The sequence below is a fragment of the Arachis hypogaea genome, chromosome 4, assembly GCF_003086295.3.
Source record: "Arachis hypogaea cultivar Tifrunner chromosome 4, arahy.Tifrunner.gnm2.J5K5, whole genome shotgun sequence".
In the NCBI taxonomy this organism is placed as follows: Eukaryota; Viridiplantae; Streptophyta; class Magnoliopsida; order Fabales; family Fabaceae; genus Arachis; species Arachis hypogaea.
The window spans coordinates 25,406,845-25,414,782 of NC_092039.1; the positions used below are offsets into that span (position 1 = coordinate 25,406,845).

Below are 7,938 nucleotides of genomic sequence, written 5' to 3' on the forward strand. Positions count from 1 at the left end.
GGCATTCAGAGCATCAATCTCAAGAATTCCCTTCTTCTGAGGCGTCCCATTCCTCTCAGAAGTGTACATGAACTGGTTATTTGCAACCATGTCAATAAGTTCTTGAGCTTCTACAGGCGTTTTCTTTAGGTGAATGGATCCACCTACAGAATGGTCCAATGACATCTTAGAGAACTCAAATAGACCATAATAGAATATATCTATCATGGTCCATTCTAAAAACATATCAGAAGGACATCTTTTGGTCATCTGTTTGTATCTTTCCCAAGCTTCATAGAGGGATTCACCATCTTTTTGTTTGAAGGTCTGAACATCCACTCTAAGCTTGCTCAGCTTTTGAGGAGGAAAGAATTTAGCCAAGAAGGCTGTGACCAGCTTATCCCAGGAATCCAGGCTATCCTTAGGTTGTGAATCCAACCATGTTCTAGCTCTGTTTCTTACAACAAAAGGGAAAAGCATGAGCCTATAGACTTCAGGATCTACTCCATTCGTCTTTACAGTCTCACGATCTACAAGAACTCAGTTAAAAACTGATAGGGATCTTCTGATGGAAGTCCATGAAACTTGCAGTTTTGTTGCATTAGAGCAACTAGTTGAGGTTTCAGCTCAAAATTGTTTGCTCTAATGGCAGGAATTGAGATGCTTCTTCCATCAAACTTGAAAGTAGGTGTAGTATAATCACCAAGCATCCTTCTTGCATTATTGTTGTTAGGTTCGGCTGCCATCTCCTTTTCTTGTTCGAAAATTTCAGCAAGGTTGTCTTTGGATTGTTGTAATTTAGCTTCTCTTAGTTTCCTCTTCAGAGTGCTTTCAGGTTTTGGATCAGCTTCAACAAGAATGCCTTTTTTCTTGTTCCTTCTCATATGAAAGAGAAGAGAACAAGAAAAGAAGAGAAGAGGAATCCTCTATGTCACAGTAAAGAGGTTCCTTATTATTAGTAAAAGAAGAAGGGAATAAAGAAAGGAGAATCCAAACACAAGGGTAAGGATAGGGGCAGTGATTTGAGATGAAGAGAGGTGAAGAGAAGTGTTAGTAAATTAATAAATAAATAGGAAAAGATGAGAAAGGGAGAAATTTTTGAAATTAATTTTGAAAAGCATTTAATGATTTTCGAAAATTAAAGGTGAGATAGAATTAAAATTAAAATTTAAAACAATTAGTTAATTTAAAAAGAATTTTGAAAAAGGGATGAGATATTTTCGAAAATTAGAGAGGGAAAAGTAGTTAGGTGTTTTGAAAAACATAAGAAACAAACAAAAAGTTTATTAGTTAGTTGAAAAAGATTTGAAAATCAAATTTGAAAAGATAAGAAGATAAGAAGTAAGAAAAGATATTTTAAAATCAAATTTTTGAAAAAGATAAAATTTTGAAAAAGATATGATATAAAAGATAAGATAAGATATATTTAATTTTTAAAATTAAAATTAATTACTTAACTAACAAGAAACTAAAAGATAAGACTCTAGAATTTAAAGATTGAACCTTTCTTAACAAGAAAGTAACAAACTTCAAATTTTTGAATCAATCACATTAATTGTTAGTAAATTTTCGAAAATTTTGAAATAAAATTAAGAAAATGATTTTTGAAAAATTCAAATAAATAAAAAAAATTCGAAAATAAATAAAAAAATGAAAAGGAATTGATTTTTGAAAAAGATTTTGAAATGATAAGATTTTTAAATTTGAAATTTTGACTTGACTAATAAGAAATAACTAATTTTAAAATTCTTTTAATTAAGTCAACCCAAAATTTCGAAATTTATGAGAAAAACAAGGAAAATATATTTTTTTGATTTTTGAAATTTTAATTATGAGAGAGAAAAACGTAAAAAATGACTCACAACATGAAAATTATGAATCAAAACACATAATGCATGCAAGAACACTATGAATGTCAAGATGAACACCAAGAACATTTTGAAGATCATGATGAACATCAAGAACATATTTTTGAAAAAAATTTTATGCAAAGAAAACATGCAAGACACCAAACTTAGAAATCTTTAATGCTTATACAATATGAATGCAAAGATGCACATGAAAAACAATAAAAGACACAAAACAAGAAAATATCAAGATCAAACAAGAAGACTTACCAAGAACAACTTGAAGATCATGAAGAACACTATGGATGCATGAATTTTCGAAAATAAAAGTGCAAGAATAAGATGAACATGTAATAGACACCAAACTTATAACTTGACTCAAGACTCAAACAAGAAACACAAAATATTTTCGGTTTTTATGATTTTATGATTTTTTTGTATTTTCTTTTATTTTTTTCGAAAAAACATATAGGAAAAGAAATTAAGATATTCAAAATTTTTAATAAGAATTCCAGGAATCCTTCAATGTTAGTCTAAAGCTCCAATCCAAGGGTTGGGCATGGCTTAATAGCCAGCCAGCTTCAGAAGATATAAATTAGGCATGCAACAGCTGATATTTCATCCAACTCTATGTACATACCCTTTTATGTTAACAAGTGGAAGCCTCAATCCAATTGAGTTAGACATGGCTTTACAGCCAACCAAGCTTCAACATGCTTCATGAAACACTATAATTCATTCTTAAAAATTTTTAAAAAATTTTTGAAAACAAAGGGAAAAATTTTGAAAAATATTTTTTCGAAAACTTTTTGAAAAGAAAATAAAAGAAAATTACCTAATCTGAGCAACAAGATGAACCGTCAGTTGTCCAAACTCGAACAATCCCCGGCAACGGCGCCAAAAACTTGGTGGACGAAATTGTGATAATCAACAATGGCTCCAAAGACTTGGTGCTCTCAAACATAAATCACACTTTGTCACAACTCTGCACAACTAACCAGCAAGTGTACTGGGTCGTCCAAGTAATAAACCTTACGTGAGTAAGGGTCGATCCCACAGAGATTGTTGGTATGAAGCAAGCTATGGTCATCTCGTAAATCCCAGTCAGGTGGATTCAACTATATTAAGAGATTATTGGATTTTCGAATAATAATAATAAATTTAAACAGAAAATAAAGATAGAGTTACTCATGTAGTTCAATGGTAGGAATTTCAGATAGGTGTATGGAGGTGCTGTGTTCCTTCTAAATCTCTGCGTTCTTACTGCTTTTATCTAATTTTTATCACTCCTTTCTATGGCAACCTGTATGTAGGGCATCACTGTTGTCAATGGCTACATCCCATCCTCTCAGTGAAAATGGTCCAAATGCTCTATCACAGCACGGCTAATCATCTGTCGGTTCTCGATCATGTTGGAATAGAATCCCTTGATTCTTTTGCGTTTGTCATCACGCCCAGCAATCACGAGTTTGAAGCTCGTCACAGTCATTCAATTCCGGAATCCTACTCGGAATACCACAGACAAGGTTAGACTTTCTAGATTCCCATGAATGCCGCCATCAATTCTAGCTTATACCACGAAGATTCTGATTAAGGAATCCAAGAGATATGCGCCCGGTCTAAGGTAGAACGGAAGTGGTTGTCAGTCACGCGTTCATAGGCGAGAATGATGATGAGTGTCACGGATCATCACATTCATCAAGTTGAAGTGCAACGAATATCTTAGAACAAGAATAAGTCGAATTGAATAAAAAATAGTAGTAATTGCATTAAAACTTGAGGTACAGCAGAGCTCCACACCCTTAATCTATGGTGTGTAGAAACTCCACCGTTGAAAATACATAAGTGATGAAGGTCCAGGCATGGCTGAGAGGCCAGCTGATGAGCGGATAATTTGTACGCTTTTTGGCATTGTTTTTAGTATGTTTTTAGTATGATCTAGTTAGTTTTTAGTATATTTTTATTGGTTTTTAGTTAAAATTCACTTTTCTGGACTCTACTATGAGTTTGTGTGTTTTTCTGTGATTTCAGGTATTTTCTGGCTGAAATTGAGGGACCTGAGCAAAAATCTGATTCAGAGACTGAAAAGGACTGCAGATGCTGTTGGATTCTGACCTCCCTGCACTCGAAGTGGATTTTCTGGAGCTACAGAAGCCCAATTGGCGCGCTCTCAACGGCGTTGGGAAGTCGACATCCTGGGCTTTCCAACAATATATGATAGTCCATACTTTGCCCAAGATTTGATGGCCCAAACCGGCGTTCAAAGTCACCCTCAGAAATTCCAGCGTTAAACGCCGGAACTGGCACCAAAATGGGAGTTAAACGCCCAAACTGGCATAAAAGCTGGCGTTTAACTCCAGGAAGAGTCTCTACACGAAAATGCTTCATTGCTCAGCCCAAGCACACACCAAGTGGGCCCAGAAGTGGATTTTTATGTCATTTACTCATCTCTGTACACCCTAGGCTACTAGTTTTCTATATATAGGACCTTTTACTATTGTATTTTCATCTTTTGATCACTTTAGATCTTCTGATCTTTGGAATCTTTTGATCTTTAGATCTGTTGATCATTGGGAGGCTGGCCTCACGGCCATGCCTAGACCTTGTTCTTATGTGTTTTCAACGGTGGAGTTTCTACACACCATAGATTAAGGTGTGGAGCTCTGCTGTACCTCGAGTATTAATGCAATTACTATTGTTCTTCCATTCAATTCCGCTTGTTCTTGTTCTAAGATATCACTTGTTCTTCAACTTGATGAATGCGATGATCCGTGACACTCATCATCATTCTCACCTATGAACGTATGACTGACAACCACCTCCGTTCTACTTTCGATTGGGTGAATATCTCTTGGATTCCTGATTGCACGATGCATGGTTGATCGCCTGACAACCGAGTGCTCGCCTGACAACCGAGCCAACCATTCCGTGAGATCAGAGTCTTCGTGGTATAGGCTAGAACTGATGGCGGCATTCAAGAGAATCCGGAAGGTCTAACCTTGTCTGTGGTATTCTGAGTAGGATTCAATGATTGAATGACTGTGACGTGCTTCAAACTCCTAGCAGGCGGGGCGTTAGTGACAGACGCAAAAGAATCGCTGGATTCTATTCCGGCCTGACCGAGAACCGACAGATGATTAGCCATGCTGTGACAGAGCATAGGAACATTTTCGCTGAGAGGATGGGAGGTAGCCACTGACAACGGTGAAACCCTACATAAGCTTGCCATGGAAAGGAGTAAGAAGGATTGGATGTAGACAGTAGGAAAGCAGAGAGACGGAAGGGAAGACATCTTCATGCGCTTATCTGAAGTTCCTACCAATGAACTACATAAGTATCTCTATCTTTATCTTTGTGTTTTCGCATATCACCATACCCATTTGAGTTTGCCTGACTAAGATTTACAAGGTGACCATAGCTTGCTTCATACTAACAATCTCTATGGGATCGACCCTTACTCGCGTAAGGTTTATTACTTGGACGACCCAGTACACTTGCTGGTTAGTTGTGCGAAGTTGTGTTTATGCCATGGTAGTGAGCACCAAGTTTTTGGCGCCATTACTAGGGATTATTAGAGTTTTGAAAAGTATTGATCACAATTTCGTGCACCAAGTTTTTGGCGCCGTTGCCGGGGATTGTTCAGTTTGGACAACTGACGGTTCATCTTGTTGCTTAGATTAGGTATTTATTTTTTTTCGAAATTCTTGAAGATGAATTCTAGAGTTTCATGATGATTTGTTGAAGTCTGGCTGGCTGAGAAGCCATGTCTAATTTCATTGGACCGAGGTTTCAACTTATCATCACAAAGCTTGTTGATTTTTATCAATCTTGCTTTTGGAGCAGTGATCTGCTAAGGCTTGGCTGGCCATTGGCCATGTCTAGTGTTTGGACCGAAGCTTTCTTTGAAAGCTTGGCTGGCTGTGAAGCCATGTCTAATTCCTGGACCGGAGTCTTAGACTAGCATTGCACTGATTCCTGGAATTCTCATTAAGAATTTTGATATCTTTTTCCACTTAATTTTCGAAAAAGCACAAAAAAAAAATTTACAGAATCATAAAAACAAAAAAAAATTATTCTATGTTTCTAGTTGAGACACTAGTCTCATTTTAAGTTTGGTGTCAATTGCATGCATTCATTCATGTGTCTTAAGGATCTTCAGGTAATTCTTGATGATTTTCGTGCTCTGATCTTTAAATTCAATTGATTTGAGTGTTTTATGTGTCTCATATGCATTCTCATTTTGTTAGTGTCAGTGGTATACAAACTGCTAAGTTTGGTGTCTTGCATGCATTGTTATTTGATTCTTGTTGCATTTTGATTTTTCCTTCTTATTAAAAATCCAAAAATATTTTTTAATTTGTGTCTTCTCAAGTCAATAATACAGAGAATTGAAGATTCAGAACATTCAGCAGAGAAATTGCACAGAAAAAGCTGGGCGTTCAAAACGCCCAGTGAAGAAGGACAGACTGGCGTTTAAACGCCAGCCAGGGTACCTGGTTGGGCGTTTAACGCCCAAAAAGGTATAGTTTTGGGCGTTAAACGCCAGAATGTGCACCATTCTGGGCGTTTAACGCCAGGATGGCTAAAGGGGAAGATTTTGTTTTCAAATCAAATTTTTTTTCAAGTTTTCAAAGTTTTTCAAAATCAAATCTTTTTCAAATCATATCTTTTCAATCATATGCTTTCAAAATTAATTTCTTTCTATTTTCAAAGATACTTGCTATCAATTAATGATTTGATTCAACATTTCAAGTATGTTGCCTTTTCTGTTGAGAAAGGTTTAATGTTTGAATCATATCTTTTCTTGTTAGCCAAGTTTTTAAAATCAAATCTTTTTTTTTAAAATGTTTTTCAAATCATATCTTCTCAATCACATCTTTTTAAAACTAATCATATCTTCTTAACCACATCTTTTTCAAAATAGTTTTCAATCAAATCTTTTTGATTTCTAATTTCAAAATCTTTTTCAAAAATCACTTGATTTCTTTTCCACTTTCATTTTCGAAAATCAATTAGTGTTTTTCAAAAATGTTTTCAAAATTTCTTGCTTAATTTTCGAAAACCACTTCCCTTCTTCTCACATCCTTCTACTTATGGACTAACACTATCCTTAATGCAAAATTCGAACTCCATCTCTTGATAAGTTCGAATTTTCTACTTCTGCTTCTACTTTTCTTTTCCTCTAACACCTAAAGAATCTCTATACTGTGACATAGAGGATTCCACATTTTCTTGTTCTCTTCTCTTTCTTATGAGCAGGAGCAAGACAAAGCATTCTGTTGAGGCTGACCCTGAACCTGAAAGAACCTTGAAGAGAAAGCTAAGAGAAGCCAAGCACAACTCTCTTTAGAGGACCTGACCGAATTCTTCAAGAAGAAGAACACATGGCAGCCGAAAACAACAATGCCAACAATGCAAGGAAGGTGCTGGGTGACTTTACTGCACCTACTCCAATTCTATGGGAGAAGCATCTCTATCCCTGCCATTGGAGCAAACAACTTTGAGCTTAAGCCTCAATTAGTTTCTCTAATGCAACAGAATTGCAAGTTCCATGGACTTCCACTGGAAGATCCTCATCAGTTTTTAGCTGAGTTCTTGCAAATCTGTGACACTGTCAAGACTAATGGGGTTGACCCTGAGGTCTACAGACTTATGCTATTCCCTTTTGCTGTAAGAGACAGAGCTAGGACATGGTTGGACTCTCAACCTAAAGAAAGCCTGGACTCTTGGGAAAAGCTAGTCAATGCCTTCTTGGCAAAGTTCTTTCCACCTCAAAAATTGAGTAAGCTTAGAGTGGAAGTCCAAACCTTCAGACAGAAGGAAGGAGAATCCCTCTATGAAGCTTGGGAAAGATACAAACAATTAATCAGAAAGTGTCCTCTGATATGCTTTCTGAATGGAGCATCATAGGTATTTTCTATGATGGTCTCTCTGAACTATCCAAAATGTCTTTGGATAGCTCTGCTGGAGGATCTCTTCATCTGAAGAAGACGCCTACAGAAGCTCAAGACTAATTGAAATGGTTGCAAATAACCAATTCATGTACACTTCTGAAAGAAATCCTGTGAACAATGGGACTAGTCAAAGAAAGGAGTTCTTGAGATTGACACTC

At 36.2% G+C, this 7,938-nt stretch overlaps 2 non-coding genes across 2 annotated transcripts; one reads left to right on the forward strand and one right to left on the reverse strand.

Annotated features, from left to right (window-relative positions):
- The first annotated feature begins 220 nt into the window (after positions 1–220).
- Positions 221–327, forward strand: LOC112799519 (small nucleolar RNA R71). Its single transcript, XR_003201095.1, has one exon. It is a non-coding gene; the product is annotated as a small nucleolar RNA R71 (small nucleolar RNA).
- Positions 328–7,610: 7,283 nt separating this feature from the next.
- On the reverse strand, positions 7,611–7,717 carry LOC112798372 (small nucleolar RNA R71). The gene has a single exon (XR_003199985.1). It is a non-coding gene; the product is annotated as a small nucleolar RNA R71 (small nucleolar RNA).
- Positions 7,718–7,938: the final 221 nt, after the last annotated feature.